The sequence below is a fragment of the Denticeps clupeoides genome, chromosome 14 (assembly GCF_900700375.1).
Source record: "Denticeps clupeoides chromosome 14, fDenClu1.1, whole genome shotgun sequence".
NCBI lineage: Eukaryota > Metazoa > Chordata > Actinopteri > Clupeiformes > Denticipitidae > Denticeps > Denticeps clupeoides.
Window position 1 is genome coordinate 8722322 of NC_041720.1, and position 16886 is coordinate 8739207.

Genomic DNA, 16886 nt, shown 5'->3' on the forward strand with positions numbered 1-16886 from the left:
TTCTTTTTTTTTTTCTTTTTTTTGACAATGTCCAGATATTACCAACCATACTCTACTGGGATGCACTGATTTCCAGCACCGTCCTAGATGGTGGAGAAATCCAAAGCTGTCGTGATGCACATTTCTGACATTGACAGTGTTTCGTCAAACAGCGATCTGTCTCGGGTGGTTGCTCTGCTTCAGGTTAAAGGTTAAAGTTCAAGACCGACACCAGGTAATCAAAAGGCACTGCTCCAGTAAGAGGTTGATTTTGAATCGGTACATCTCCAGTATTCCCTTTATATCAATGGTTTCTTTTTTTATTTATTATTTTATTAAGGAACACAATGAGTGTCTTTTGTACTGTTTTTTATGTTTTCTACCTTTAAAATCAAGGAAAGGAAGAAAAAAATGTATAATCTTGAGGTAGTGCACAGATCTGCTGCACAAAACAGCCATCAAAAAAAAAAAAAAAAAAGCGATATGGGGTGAAATGGGGTGAAAAGTGAAATCATACCAGCAGCTTTTCTGAGGTTTAAGGTTTTTACTGTAGAAAGAGCACAGAGAGTCATGAATAGTGCTCTACATCAAAGAAAATTACTTAAGCGAGGTGAATGGAAGTGTCCCTACTGGTCATGAATGGGGACGTGCCTCTCAGACAGTTTCTATGCAAAAACAAACAGCGAAATAAAATGAAAGAATGCCTTCCACAGGTTTCTTACTGTTACGCAGTCTGTGGGTTTTCAATGGAGACTCTGGACAATTTTGTCATTGGTTAAAAAAGGCTTGTTTTTGTATAGTACACTGTATTTATATTCATAGCAGTCTGGTAGTGAAAATATATGTGATATACTGTAAAAAGGAATTTAAAGAAAAGCATGTATATCAATATGCAGATGTATTTATTGTTTTCCACATATAATACTAAATGGGCGATTCACAAATGTGCACTCTCATATGCCATGCTTATCAGCAGAATATAATATAACTATGTTGTTTAATTTTACATGTGGTAACAATTAACACAGAAATTATTATCTAAAAAATGTTATTTACATACTTTACTGTAATACAGAATTTTTTAGTGTTTTGACTTTTTACTGAAAATACAAAATAAAAAAAAAAAGAATTTGACATCAGGTTTGGATTATATTCTGCTCAGTTGTGTGAGTGTATTTTTGTGAGTTTGGAACCACTTTCATGAAAATCACCCTGACATGGTTAGGTGTCTCCTTTGCCTTAAGGAGACCCCTGTCTGGCAAATCAGTATGTAATGTTATGTTAGGTTTTTGGGGTTTTTTTTATTTTCAAACTTTATATATTTTTTAAACAAAAACATTGGTCTTTTAATGTTAATTCAAATTATGGTAGAACACAATTCTGCCATGATTCAGCAGATGATAATCTCATCTATTCCTCATCATTTTTATAGCTGTTTTCAGCCCAGCCGTCAGCTAGGGTTCTGGGTCGGATTTCTATCTTTGTGAGTATGGTTGAATAGTGTGCTTTAGTATGAGTTCGGCTTCTCTTTTCTCCAATACTCATGACTGTGTGGACAGTGCCTTTTTTTACATCTGAGTATTCACATCCCATAATGAGGGGTTCAGAGATCTGTTTTTTCAGTTTGAATTTCACTTTATTATTATTATTATTGTATTTCTGGAACACTTGATTTAATTTTTGACTAACCATGGCAGCAAGCAGATGGAAAACCCAACCCTGACTCCAGCAGTCTGACTCCAGTGCTTCCATCGCCCTTTTTGCACTGGAGATAAATACTGGAGGGCATTTCAGCATTTTATTACATTTTCTTTTTATTGTGTGTGTCTTTCTCTTGTTATGGAAACTCAACAAGTTTTAAAATGTTGTACATAAGGACGCATTTTAAGATTCCTCCACTGAAAATGTATTGCTATGATTATTGTCTTTTAATGCACAGTTATTGCTGAGCTATTTAGTAGTAAATGAGAAACAAAAAAAAGTATTTAATGTTTTTTTATCGTCTTGTCTAGACAATAAATATATGGCAGTTATAAGACAGGTATAAGTCGATATAAATATATATATAAATATATATAAAGAATAGTACACATCTATGTCAATATATTAGTGCAATGCAGCTCTAGCCTGTACCACACGTCTCCCTGCCCACATTTTAGGCCATGCTGCATGTGCTCGTCTTTTTGTGCACCAGGCCAACAGTGCATTGTTTCATTTTTAAAGACACTCAGTTTGCAAAGGGCTCCTGGGAAATAGGAAATAATTCCAATTTATTCCGTATTCCTCTCGTGATGTCACAAAGAGAAGCCTGGTCCTAATGGACTGTCTTTCGATGTCTTTCCTCTCTGTTGTAATTGGAAATTTCCTGTGTCGTTTCTATGTGATCCAATAGGAGGCAGGAGCACTTTGCAGAACTGAGTGAAAACATGCACACACACACACACACACTCAAACACGGCCTGGAAATGTACTGTGTTACCACAGCCGAAGGCAAAGCACTGTGCAGGAAAAGCAAGAAGAAAGGATCCCTGTTTATCTACCCTTGTGGCTGCTTTTTAGCTACATTGATTCTAATTTTACTGTACAGTTGACTGTTAAATCAAATAAAAAGTCATGTATATTTATTTTATATCCTCTATTGTAATAAAAACCTCTTTTGCTTTGGATGTAAAACTTGTTGCGTTTTGTGTGTGTGTCTGTGTATGTGTGTGTGTGTGTGTGTGTGTGTGTGTGTGTGTGCGTGTGTGTATGTGTGTCAGCATGTGCATGCATGCCCAAAAGGGTCCACAGCTGGTGCACGTAAATCCCACCTCACTTCCAGATGTCCTGCGGTCGGGTCACCAGTCCTCCATTATCATTGCAGTTTATACCTGTTTACGGTAAAACCTGAGACAGTGCTTTGTATATCTATCCAGTTGTCCAGGTCACGGGAAGGATGAGTCTAGATCATCGTATCACATGGTCACAACCTTTTAATCGGGCCTCAGGTAGTTGTTGCTCAGAAACACCTTTATTGGCTAAGTATGTTAGCACACTCTAATGCAAGGCAACATTAATTATTAAGATCTTGCTTTCAAACAAACACAATATGTAAGATAGTGTAATGTTCATCAAGTGTAATAAACAATATTTGTGGAGTACAGAAGTTATGAGGTTAGATATTGAGGGCCTGCTGTACTTCACCATTTTCACCACATGGTGGCGCATTTTCAGTCGTGATTGCAGTGAACAGGTTCAGTCAAGTTCATGCTTGTGAATGTTGAGGGGAAAAATACTTTCCTGTGGTTTAAGGTGCATCTTGCCATATGAAATTCATATAAATTGGATCCAGGGGTGTGTCTTACGGACAACTCCTCAGGGTGAGGTGATTACATAAACATATTAAAGCAAAAAAAAAAGAAAATGTCAGCTTGGCTCGTCATCTTTCCAAACATCTATTTCCCGACTGTTATGTTCCAGAAAATTACTGAAAATTCTCCATATCTTCAAAAACCTGTCGTTTAACAAATATGAACCACAGTCATTAGTGCTTTGCCATCCCATCGTCCAACGTGCCGCCACAGCCCCCGCGAATGGCGTGAACTCCGTGGCCTTTGACGCTCTGCCGCAGGAGCTAATTGTAATTTTATTGACTGAGGGAAGTGCATTAACACAGTGGTGATCCCGTTTCCAGCCCGTCTTCGGATGCCCTTTCTCATCCGACCGCCGAATTCGGCTTTTCTCTTTCCTCCTTGGCCACGTGGATCGGGCTGTTAGTAATGGCCTGCGTTGAATGAACTGATGGTTGCGTCTAGTTGACTGTACATGGGACCCTGCGCATGCCCTCATCTCCTGATCTGGATCGGCGTGGCTTTTTCTGTCGTCGAGATTCAGGACGATATGAAACAAAACCTAAACTGTCAGCTTTTTAAGCATGTGAACCTCCTCTCAGCTTATCACCCCGTCAGACCCAAACATCAGGCCCTTATCTCTTCTCACAACATAGCTGTTTACCCCGATAGCCTATCGGCCCGGCACTTCCTCGCAGCTACACGGCCCGTCGTCCGCCGCCGCCGCGCTGCACGGCAGCTGCCGGGCACAGCACAGAGATCCCCCCCCCCAAAAAAAAAAAAAAAAACTACGCCACTTACGCCTGGGACTGCCCCTAGTGCCTCTGGTTATTCAATGTCTTGCACTCGCACAGGGTCACTGGGGAGACTCAAAATTTCCGACTCTCGTGTTCGGGCCTGTGTGTGTTGGGGGTAGGGAGTGATGACTAAGCACGGGGTCCTGGGTTCAGTCCTGAGGGCCTCGCTTTGCTAATGCTAATGTTGCACTCGAAACACCTACATTTCAACGGATCTTGTTGCATGGCGTGCCTGCGTATGTAGTTTAAAGAAAGTGTGTCGGTTCGGGGTGTGCACGAGATTGCTCGGTGTTTCAACACCCTCTGGGTATCCCTCCCAGGAAGCGAGTCGTTAAGAGCAGGATTCATTCTGAAGCAGCACATACCTCCAAGAACATGTTTTAGGCACACATGCATTTTCTGCATTTGGCAACAAAAAAAAAAACAACAACCTTTGTGTGGTAACTTTTCCATTGAACCAAAGTGTGTTGGCCATGTTTTGGAAGGTCTTTTGGCCATTTTTTGATGGTTTTGCAGCCTGGCCAGATGTTTTCTCAATGAAGCTGAACACAGCATGTATGTGGGATGTGGGCTTTTCAGCACCAAAACTGATTAAAACATGAGGCGTGTGGGGTGCCTAGATTGAATTCACCACGCTTCGAATGCTTCAAATTCTCTGGGTCGGGATTTGGTCCTCACTCGTAAACTGATTTCCACCATTCGGCTGTTGTTTGGAGCTTTGCAGATATTAGAATAATCAGGCAGTGACTTTTCCTAGTCTGGAACAAATATGTGCAGAATTTATTGCCGCGGTGGATGGGAACACTGGCCCCTTGGATATGTCTGCCCAAGAATTTCAAGCTGAGTATTTGATGGCACGCCTGCTGTGATGCCTGCAGCAACCAGCCATGTTTGGCTGATCCAATTAAATTTGTTTAAATTCGCCATTCGTTTTTTTTCTTAAGAGGCATTTGCATTCCTTCCCCTACGCTTCCAGTCAAAGATTTGCAAACAGGTCTGGCGGATCTGTCTTCTTTAGAACATTCAATCATTTGAAGAGCGTAGTTGACTTCTGGCTCTTTGGATAACGTTTTTTGGGAAAGACAACGATAGTCCGTGAACTGGGGCAAAGCGTGGTGCTACATGCTACATTTCTTGTTGTCACCCAAAACACAATATTCTCTGATGTTTCTGTATAATGTTGACAGCTCTCAATGATGATTGACAGCTCTCACACACTCTAACCCCATTCTGTGACATATGTAACATTCCAAAAAATAAAGACGTGGTTCTTTCTTGTTTTATCCATTTATGTAAATCCTTACTTATGTAAATAAATTACTATCTTATTGCATAGGGCCAGTTTGGAAATATCAATCTGTATTCACATCAAATGCTATCTTGATCCTCGTTTGGATCCCTTATAGAACAGCTATCGGTAACTTCTAATTGTCCTCCGGAACCAGCAAGGAGATGTTCAAAGGACATCACGAAAGAACATTTCATCAGCCATCAAGTCTCACTCAGCGAAAAATGCATTGTCCGTGGTATGAAGTTGCATCTGGAAAAAAGGTCAGCATCAGGTCAGAAGCTCTCAGTATAAATCTTTTTGTTGAGCAATACAGCTTGTCAGGTCATAAACGTTTATTTCCTGGGCGTTTTAAAAGTAGGACCCGTTCCAGTAGCTCAGGTTGTGAAGGAGGACAGGTGTCCTCGGGAGCAGACAGATTTTGACTCCTGGCCATGGCTCTGTTAAGCTTGTTGGTTAGTGGGTGTCAGTTTCTTCGTGGGGTGAGGGGATGGGCATTCCAGCCAACACCCGCCCTTCCCCATCGCCTCTCCAGTGGCACTGCCGACCGTGCTTGTCACCGCAATTCTGAGCCATCTGAGAGTTCAGTGGGATTTTAATGTACTTAGAGATTTGAGAAAATGAAGCCACATTCACCTGATGTCTGGAGACACACCTTTGGTTGGGCGTGGATTGTTCACAATGTTCCTTGCTTTCAAAACTTGATTTAATAGCTGTGCTTTCACAGCCATCCAGTGATTCAGACATTATCTTGGAAAGCTTCCCAGCTAAATTAGATTATTAGGCTTCAAATCTTCACCCTCATGCACCTAAATCTGAGTACATGAATGGGGCTCTCTTCCACCTGGAAAGGGTTTAATAATTTAGTTTTCCGTGTCATCATTACCATCAATCGAAAGTGTGTGCACTTTCAGAGAAGCGCAAGCAAATACAACTTTTAGGGGAGGAGGTGCTCTTTGAATAGGTGAAGATAGGTTCCAGCATCTGCAACAGTCTGGACTGAGATTGCCTGGTATGTAGGGTTGGGAAGTGAAAGTGAAGTGATTGTCATTTTGAAACTCTGCATCACCCGTGGTGAGCAGTGGGCAGCCATCAAAAGGCGCCGGGGTAGCAGTGTGTGGAGAGGGTACCTTGCTCAAGAGAACCTCAGCGGCACCTTGGTGGATTTGAACCCGCAACCTTCCGTTTGCATACCAGCTTGGCCCCCACTGCCCAGTCTGAATGGAGTATGAACCTTTACACTTGGCGAAAAGTGTCATGGGTCACCCGAGGCGTGCCAGCACTGTCACATATTGAATCCCAGGATGGAAAAGCTCTCCTACCTGCCACCTGAACGAGGGGTGGTAGGGGTGCAACACCAAGCTGGCGTCTCTGACAGGGAAAGATCTGCAGCAGGCCCACAGCTAGCTCTCCCCGTATCCTCACCGCTGACCTGCGAGAGGCCGGTCTCAGACCGTGAGAAAAAAAGAAGAATAGCTGCCTCTGTCCATGCCAGGAATGTGGGTGGTCAGCTTAGCTTTCCCAAGATCTCCAGCAGCGGGGAGAGACCTGGCACTTTCCCTCCCCACAACGGCATTTTTGCTTGCATTTCATTTTCCTTGTCTTCTTTCCTCCACTCATCTTTACCTTTCGTATCCTTACCTTTCAAATTTGTCGATCCTTATCTCTCAACTCTCCTGAGATCAACCTGCTGGAATTGGACGGGGGGTGCAGGGCATTTTTGTAACGTTCATACGAAACAAAGGTTTACTTGAAACATTTAGAAATGTTCTGAGGAGTAGGAGGACAGCGAGTGAATCATCGCCAGCGGAGGAAAAAGCCGTATCTGTTCCTTTGGGCCTTGAACTATAAATTATTAAGCAGACCCAAGCGCAAAGCACACAGGAAGCCATAACACTGATTCTGCAGCATGTTTCTTGAGGGAGTGAATCAAAGACGATGAGTAAGTGGCAGACTTGATGGCTCTGCCTGAAACTACTGGGTGTTGGTGACTGCAGTGTTAAAAAAAAACAACGTCAAAATACTTAGGGGGGGTGACAGTATTTGTGAACTTCCCTTTCAAAGGACCTAGATTTCACTTCAGCAAGGAGTGTGTTGATTGGCAGTTGGTCACATGTGACACACATGATCGACATAAGCAGCTACTAATGTGTTAATGTGAACAGCCCTACAGGACCAATCAAAGCACAGTAACTATTGAACGAACGAGCCCTTCAATTTTTGAGTACATGGTAAAGCCATGGTAAAATCATAAAAGTGTATTCTCTGACATGAACTACCTGAGTGCCCTACATGCACCCGTCAGTGTCAACTCATAAAAACGTTCACTAACCTAAACACGTTCTGAAGTTTTAAAAGCAAAATGGCGGCTAATGGTCTTCGACCACCTTGGGACTTCCAGGTGCTCCATTAAAGTCCAAAGAAGTTCCCACTCTTTTGTATAAGTCACCAGCAGCACGCTTATCGTGGATTGTACTTCTTGGTCGGCATTTTGCCGATGCGCCACTGCTTCTCTGGCCATGGATACGGAGGATAGGCCCAAGTTCCCAGGGGTGTGTGTGTCAGCCACTGTTTTCTGAGAAACAGTGATTTAGTCCCATCTTGCTCCACTATCCAGTCCGGAGGGTCGATGCTATCGACAGCAGGAGTTCTTTGTATTTTCCTCCTTCTGTGTGTGTGTGTGTGTGTGTGTGAGTCACTGCCTCATGAAGACAGATGCCATATGTTTCCACCCAGTCCGCTTGATGAACAAATGTACTGGCCTTTTTTGTTTTTTTTCTTTCCTTTCCCCGTCTTCGCAAGTACTTCCCGCAAGTGTCTGTTTTCTCACTCATTCAGCGGCAGCGCGAGCAGGCCGAGATGTTCTGTCAACGGCAATTAGGCACACGCTGTTTATTGTTTTTAATGAGACACCTATTGGTTTAGTTCCCGCAGACAGCTTTACCGACCCCGTTTCAGCAGCGACCGTAGACCAAATGACACAGAGCGGCAAACAATGGGTTGGGAAATACAAAGCTCCGTCTCTTTTGCTTTTAAGGGGGCTGCGTCGACTGAGTAATTTGTGATTTACAGGGTGTGTCCCAGTCATAGCATGTCTGTCTGCTCTTGTGGGGGGTAATGAGTGTGCATGTGGCTGTTAAACCGGTGGAATGCGTTACTACCTTTCTCAGAGAGCATGAAATGCCACAGGACTTAACATCTTTTGTTGTACCAGGCGAACTGCATTATTTTTGCAACAGGTATTTTGTTTGCACTTTCATGCAAGGCCCTTCCTGAGACTGGATTTACCCCATAACACCTAGTTACTAAACGCTGTATTTGGCACATTTAGTGGTATCCTCATACACGTATATGCTTTTTTCTTGTGCAATTCCATCAATTAGTGCTTTAATGCATTCATTTTGGGTACAATTCTGTACACGTGTATATGTGTATGTTTATGTATAGAATTATTTATACACTTTTCTGTCTTAGCAAAGTCAGGGAAGACACACAGCAGACAGATCAGTAAATTCTTTCCCACAGAATGTAAGTCCCACCTGTCAAACAAACAAATTATCCATGTGAAAAAGTAGTGTCTGCATTGCGCCCTCGTTTAATTGCGTCCACACCAGGCTACTGGTGAACAGGAACCAACGGGGTTCAAACACGGGGTGTCATTCCGGCCAAGGCAGTCACGCTCACTCGGGTTCAGTGGGTCGCGTACAGCGGGCCCTCCGCAGGAGACAGTGACCACCCACCGAACAGGGCCGACCTCCCACATGAAGCAGTGGCCCACTGTAATGGTGTTCTTGTTCACCTCATATTAGGAAATTGTGTTGCAAAAGTCATACATGTGTAATAATGCATACATTATAACTCATTTGTAAATGTTCTCACCCAGTCACACCGAACACACACATACAGCAGTATAATACATACAGCATATATAATGCATCATATTACATACATTTTAGGCTATAAATGATTTCCTGGGGGTACTGTCACAGACACGCTTGTCAGTGTGTTGTTTTTGTGACAGATGGGGTTGAGTTATATCACCTTAAACGAACTGTACCAACATGTTCTTTAACTTTTGATAAAGTCGAGCATAACTTCCCATTTGAGCAAGTTTTGTACAGATATACAGTACAGGCCAAAATTTTGGACACACCTTCTCATTCAGTGCGATTTCTTTATTTTCATCACCATTTACATTGCTAGATTCTCACTGAAGGCATCAAAACTATGAATGAACACATGTGGAGTTATGTACTTAACAAAAATAGGTTAAATAACTGAAAACATGTTTTATATTCTAGTTTCTTTGCTCTGATTACTGCTTTGCACACTTGGCATTCTCTCAATGAGCTTCAAGAGGTCGTCACCTGAAATGGTTCTCCAACAGTCTTAAAAAAAAAAAAAAAAAAGGAGTTGAAGGAACTCCTGAAGGAGTTCCCAGAGGTGTTTAGCACTTTTTGGTCCAGCTCACCCCAAACCATCTCTATTGGGTTCAGGTCCGGTGACTGTGGAGGCCAGGTCTCCACTTTTGGGTTAAGTACATAACTCCACATGTGTTCATTCATAGTTTTGATGCCTTCAGTGAGAATCTACCAATGTAAATGGTCATGAAAATAAAGAAAACACATTGAATGTGAAGGTGTGTCCAAACTTTTGGCCTGTACTGTACATATTCATGTTTCTGTAATTTTATTTTCCCCTCACGAAAAAAAAAAAAAAAAAAAATCTCAGCGCGAAAGTCTCGCGATATTTGCTCTCTCGCCCCGCCGCCATATTGTGTGACAGTATTTTGATTCGCATCTCTTGGAAGCGAGAGAAGGGGAAAGGAGCGAATAAGGGGGGAGCCGAGGGGGGGAACGGAGAAGAGCTGTCAAAAGTTTCCCGGAGTCTCTGAACCGGCCGGAGGCGGGGGGGGGGGACCGCAGTGTGGTATCCCCCCCAACTTTACCGTCCAAAACAGAGCAGGCCAGGGGGCTATTGATTCCCCTTCTTCAAGTTCCTCCTCCTCCGTCAGCACCCCGGCCCAGGGCCGATTCGGAGGCTGCGTGTCGGGTGTTGAAGGTGGCCCGGGGAGCGGCGGCGGACGCGGTAAGCAGCGGGCCCGCAAGCGTTATTCATTTTTATTATTATTATTATTATAAAAAAACTTTTTTCCACCCGGACGCGCGCGCGAGGTTGCGGAGGGAACAAAAAAAAACGAAAAAGGAACGAAAAGTGTGTGTAAGAAAAGTTTCTCCTCAGGTGCGACTCCCTCTCGCCGCTCCGGCGGGTGAGTTTTTTATTCAACTTTCGTCCGGCGGCTGCGGCCGAAACCCTCGCGTCGCGTCGCGGCCGCGTCGCCGCCGCCGCTTTGCGCTCGTTTTCCGGCGAGTTTCCGCCGACAGAAAGTCGCACTCGCGGCTATTTTTAAACCCGCTCGTTTCGGATTTGCTTCGGTTCCTTCTGTATTTGTCCGTGTCCGCGAAACGCCGCCGGCCGCGGTGTCATTTCACGGTTCTGACGTCTGTGCGTATTAAAAAGCACGCTTTTCGAGACGGAATGTGCACGTAAGCAGCTACCTTTTCGATTAAAAAAAAAAAAAAACCAACTTTTTTATTTGTTTTACGCACGTATCAGCGCACAAAGCTGCGCTCCGGCTCGGCCGGCAGGACGTTGCACAAGTTGTGCGCGTTTTGTTGCGCCGCTGCTGTCGATTTGGTGATTTTCAGACCTGCGGCGCGGATCCTCTCACGTCTGCGTATTTGTTGCCAGATAAATTCACACCGTTCCCGATCTTATTCTGGCTCCGTTCCGTTCACGGAAAGTTATCACGTCACAAAAAACTTTTTTTTTTAATAAATATATATATATATATATATATATATATATATATATATATATATATATATATATATATGTCGGTGTTGACAAAAACAGCGTACTAGACGTGACTTTAATGTCGTGCAGAGTAACGTTCCAAACCAGTGAATTGCAGCTAGCATGTGAGCAGAAGTGCAGAAGAATAGTGTATTTATTATTAAAAGCTGCATACGCTGATTTATAATGTAACAAGATGTATACATATTATAATTCTAGTGTCCAAAAGTAAAATGTATAGGCGGGTGTTGTGCAATACTATATTTCATATACATTTCCATTTTTTACATTTACAGCATTTATCAGACGCCCTTATCCAGAGCGACTTACAATCAGTAGTTACAGGGACAGTCCCCCCCCTGGAGACACTCAGGGTTAAGTGTCTTGCTCAGGGACACAATGGTGGTTCGTGGGTTTTGAACCTGGGTCTTCTGGTCCATAGGCGAGTGTGTTACCCGCTAGGCTACTACCACCACCTGTGCAATATAGACTGGCACAGTCCACTTTTATTGATGCGTATCGTTCTTTTTTTTTATTAAGTTAAATGGCCTGCAGTGCACTGCCGTGTGCAATACCTGCCTTTCCTGATTACCTCCGATCATGCGATGTCTGCGTGAGTAACCGTGTCATCGGTTCGAACTCGGTCATACGTTTGGGAGTCGTGACTCAGTGCTGGGTCATGTGTTTACGTCTTGTGAGCGACCGGATGGGCCGCTGCGATTGGACGGCGCGTGTCTGGCTGTTCCTGGTTGTCTGTAGGTGTAGGGTCCGTAAGTGAAGCCATCTGCACGCGTGGGGCACTCGGCTAACGTATACGGGGTGCGTTGGCAAGGCCCGTTCTCTTTGCCGCCCTGGGTGGGTGCCGGGGTTTTGCGGAGCGATTGGCCGGTGGATTAAGCTTAGAACTTGGTGTGGGCTAATGAGGACCCGGGAGTGGCGCTCCGTTCGGTCTTCCTGCTCCCGCAAGCTTGTTGGAATAAAAATATCTTTCCCAGACTTTTTTTTTTTTACGATACAGGGTTTGTCCCATATGTATGAATACGACCTTGTTAGTTTTGAAGTGATCTTAAAAGTCAACCTTCTAGCGAACTTGCAGCTTTTCTCCCCCCTTTCATGCACAGTTGTGGCTTTTTTGAACTTGCCAACTTCACTCTTTTTTTTAAATTTTTTTTTTTGAAGTACTGCTGCAGTGTGGAAAAGGTGGGTTCCTGTGCTGGAATGTGTGGGAGAGTAGCGCGGTACAATATGCAACTTTTGTGTGTCTTAAAGCCAGTGGTAGGGGACCTCAAAATATTCTGGTTTAATTATTGCCAAGTCTGAAATCTGCGGGCCCCGCAGGAACCTGCTTGTGAGGTTTGTCGGCTGTAACTCCTGGAAAGGATCAGATTTGTACAATATCTAAGTCAACAAGTCGTGTCCGATTTGAAATTTGCGTGTGTTTTCTCAGGATTTGTAACCCCTGCGTAAGTGTGCAAATTCTCCGCCGTGTTGCAGTGGTGTTTTCATGGGAAGACGCGATACGAGCCGGACCTTCATCGCCGCACCGCATGCACATCCTGTAGCAGCCAGGGAGAGATAGAGTCTTATCACCCGGCCCACATTTCTGTCACTCTCTGTCAGGAAAAGAGGCCCCCCCCCCTCAATGTTATCTCAAATCCAATGTTGTGCTCTAGGGCTGTTATCGCATAGTTTTGCTGCTATTCCTAAAGGTTTATATCATGGGATGAACAGAAATCCACATAATATGCTAAAATGAAACAGCACGTTACATGCCAAAGGTTAATTTAGGTTAATTTAAGCATGCTAATGCGTCCTTAATGCATGTGTTATAAACAACATTATAAATAGCTACTACATCAATTATTAAAGCCGCTAGCAGCTAGTTGGTTGTTTGTGTCTTTGCTTCGTTACGTCATGGCTGCGCATGGCAACACGTCACGAAGCTGCTGGCGCTTCGTTTCCAGTAAAAGAGCGGCGCCGAATCAGGCAGACCAGCAGTGATGTATCATTCCACGCCTCAAACACCACAAAGAAAGCCGTGACGCGCAGCCCTTGCAAGCACGCCTCTCGCGGCACGGCGGCAGCGCCATTTAAAAAAGACGCTGAGGAAGATTTGTTAGTTGAAAATTAACAGTGGCCAGTGGGGGCCTAGCGGTCAAGGAAGCGGCCCCGTAATCAGAAGGTGCGAAGCGCGGCACCTTTTGAGATTCTAGTGTCTGTCGCGCTGACCCTCCTTTCCCTGCATTCTGTGATGTGATGTTGCTGCTAAATACACGAGCCTCGTCCACCTCTGCCAAATGGCAGCTAGTTAAAAGACTTTTCCTCTCTCTCTCTCTCTCTCTCTCTCTCTCTCTCTCTCTCTATATATATATATATATATATATATATATATATATATATATATATATATATGTGTGTATGTATGTGTATATATATATATATATATATGTATGTATTATGCTGTTAATATTCATGATTCAGAGGTAAACGAAGCTTGTGTACGAGAGAAGTTGACACCACGCAGTTTCCTTGCCTCCAGATGGCTCTCGGTCCACAACCTCACACCACCATCGTACGTAATGCTGACGCAGCAAAGTATTCCAAAGTATTTTTATGCAACTGATTTTTTGGCCTTCATGTTGTGCTGAAGCCTTGGCCTTTGCTCAGTCCTAGAGTTCCGCGAGTTCCCCATGAGGCTGTGGGAGGCTCTGTTCGTTCGATGGGGGCAAGTGAGGTGAGCGGTTGGGGGTTTTTTGGACTCCACGCAGCTCAGTCCACCTTTTGGCTCGGTTCTCCTGTACACTCCTGCTCTTCGGAAGCGAGGAAAGCTGAATGTAGGTTTGTGGCGCTCGGAATCAGTAAGCATTTCCCGAAGTTAAAGCCGCGAGTGTTTCCGATAAATACTGTGATCACAAACGCGTCGTCGCAATTTTGTGGCCTGAACACTTGTTCTCCAGCTTAATTAAATGTTTATAACACACAGTGCACGTTCCTCTCAGCTGTTGGGTGTCTGGAGTTTTGGTGCAATTTATCATTACATTTTATGACAATCAGTGAAAGTATTGTGGTAGCCACTTCAGCCATAAGAGTTTGAACAGTTAAGAGCGTTGTGCTTTGTCTGTCACTTGTCGCGCTTCGGTGTTTTATGACCCCCTCCCCCTCCTTTGTTACTGTAAATGGGTTCTGCACGCTCAGCCCATCATCATCATCATCATCATCATCTGTTATTTTATCTTGTGCTTTTCAGCTTGTATTCCAAGAGCGCCCAACGTTTATTGCTGCTCCATCACGACAGCCTGAATCAAAAGTCACAGCAATCAGATTTTGCCCGGTTTGACGGTTTTACTCGACAGATTCATTGGACCCTCTTTTATGGCTGTTTAAACTTCAGTGCGGCGTTCGGTAACTGGCATTTAAACTCATAATTAGATTTGGAGATGGGATGCAGCTATACTTTGTGAACAGTCCCAAGTAAGGATATAAAAATATTCAGCCTTTTTGCAGCAGATTGTCAAGTGGTCTGTGTCTTCTGACCTGATGTGTATTTGGAATTGTTTTCTCCCCTTGTTGTATCTGCATTGATCCGAATGACGTTTGGACTAGGTGGGTGATTGAGTTTTTTTTCGTTACATGCACATTATCCCTGTGACCTTGACTCCTTCTGAATAGTGAGACTATTGTTGGACTGTTTTGTTGTGTTTGATGCCAATCTGTGCATTGGCATCAAAATGTGGCACCATGAAGAAGACCTTTCCAAACCGGTCAAGCGGTGTCTCCAAAAAGTAGACTTTGCTTTGGCTGGTGCAATGGCTACTAAAAGCTTATTCAGAGTACGGGTGTAATTGGGTTATTGCACAGATTAGTGTCTAATTGTTAATGAGTCTGCTTTTTATGTTGAGTTGGACCCAGTTCAGGGAACTCAGTTCAGCTCAGGGATCATTTGGGGTGTAAACGGCCATTGAGACTCACAGTCTGGGACTTGAGTGGATTATCTTTTCTAGGCCAGCGGAAGCTGCTGGATTTCCACCCCTTCACACTCGCACCTCATTGCAGAGACTCTGGAAGGTCCCACACGGATATGCGTAGCTTCTCCAAGTCGGGGCTGTATTCTTGTACGAAGTAACTTTGATACTGATATAACTTCTTCTTGAACTTATGACGGAAGGGAGAGCGCACTGCCGTATGTTTCAGATTACCAACATTAGTGCAAAGATGTCTGGGAAATGTAGTCAGACGGTTTGGAAGTGACTTCTGCTGTCCAATTCCACGTAGACCTGGATGCATTTTGAAAATAAGGGTCTCTTCTCCCCCCTTAGGATCTAAATATAGAATATCAAGCACTATATAGCACTTTATTCTGTTGTGTGTGTGTGTGTGTGTGTGTGTGTGTATTTTAGTGTTTTTTAAGTTTCCATCTAGGCCCTCGCCCTTGTGTGAAATAGGATAGTGGGGAGGAGGGACAGCAGAGAGAGAATCAGACGGGTCATGCTGAATGCAGCATCTGCTGTAATTAAAACCAGAATGGGCTGCCTGTTAAACTCACCGTGGTCTCAGAGCGATGGCACTGAGCACTTTTACTGGGGTCAGTCCTGACTTGGTGACACATGTTAGTTAGGTGTGTTGACATTAAGCGTATAATCGATGCATCGCGATGGAGACGTCATAATGACGTTGCTTGGTGATTTTCTTGTGGCGGCATAAAAATTTACTGTGGTGGCCTGATCTGAGAACAGCGGCGCTCTGTACACTGCTCGGTGCGGCACTCGGCGGCCTTGTTATCACACCGTGGTCTCGCAAAGCGGGCCGAGTGTTCCTTCTGCCACTTCAAGACACACACACACAAAGCAGAGAGAAGGCTGATCTTTCTCTTGAGTGTCCAGAGATCTACAACACGACATTACGTCTCATCGGGAGTTTTGAAAAACACTCACATTTCTTTTGGTCCTCTAATGAGCAGAAAACGTCTGTGTTCAGTCCACGCTCATCTGACGCAACAGACGTCTGAACCAGGCGTTTTTCTACCGTCTGTGGCTTCAGGTCAGCGCAGACTGAACACAGCTCATTGTAGCAAATGAAAGCGTCCACACAGGCGAATGAGACCTCAACTCTTGCATTTGAAAACATCACGTGACAATGTAGAAAATGTATGCGATGCGTCGATAATCGTAATCGAATCGAATTGTGAGACCACTGAAGATTTACATCTCTAATATTAGCACCAGAAGAAGTCTCTTTTTTTTTTTTTTAAAGCACACATATGTAAATTACAGCTAATCTTGTATAAAATTAGATTAGGAATTGCAGAGAATCCTGCAAAAAAATATCCATATCTTGTCCATGGTAGCAGTGACCTCGCGATACTGTTGATTCTGCAATATTTACTTCGTTGCAGGCCTGCTGTCTATGATACAGTCAAGATAGGCGTGTAACTGAAGAAGAAAAATCTCCTTCATGCATCCCTTGCAGTGAAAATCCCCAGATTTCCTGCTGTAAAAAACGATTTCTCACACCAATTTAAGGGTTTAACTCAATCCTGGATACCAGCGTACCGACAACACATCACAGATAGGGCGAGTGACTCCGAGTTTCAACAGTGCAAGAAACGATGTGGGCGTACTTCAACGTAGAAAGACGTTT

At 43.9% G+C, this 16886-nt stretch overlaps 2 protein-coding genes across 5 annotated transcripts in view; both read left to right on the plus strand.

Annotated features, from left to right (window-relative positions):
- The window catches only part of cdk19 (cyclin dependent kinase 19), a 49023-nt gene extending 46378 nt beyond the window's left edge, over positions 1-2645 (plus strand). For both annotated transcript variants that reach the window (XM_028952981.1, XM_028952982.1), the window contains exon 14: positions 36-2645. The gene's annotated coding sequence lies outside the window, so the exon portion shown is untranslated. The remainder of the gene's footprint in view (positions 1-35) is intronic.
- A 7538-nt stretch (positions 2646-10183) lies between these two features.
- tab2 (TGF-beta activated kinase 1 (MAP3K7) binding protein 2) overlaps positions 10184-16886 on the plus strand; it is a 39442-nt gene continuing 32739 nt past the window's right edge. For all 3 annotated transcript variants that reach the window (XM_028953223.1, XM_028953225.1, XM_028953224.1), the window contains exon 1: positions 10184-10481. The gene's annotated coding sequence lies outside the window, so the exon portion shown is untranslated. The remainder of the gene's footprint in view (positions 10482-16886) is intronic.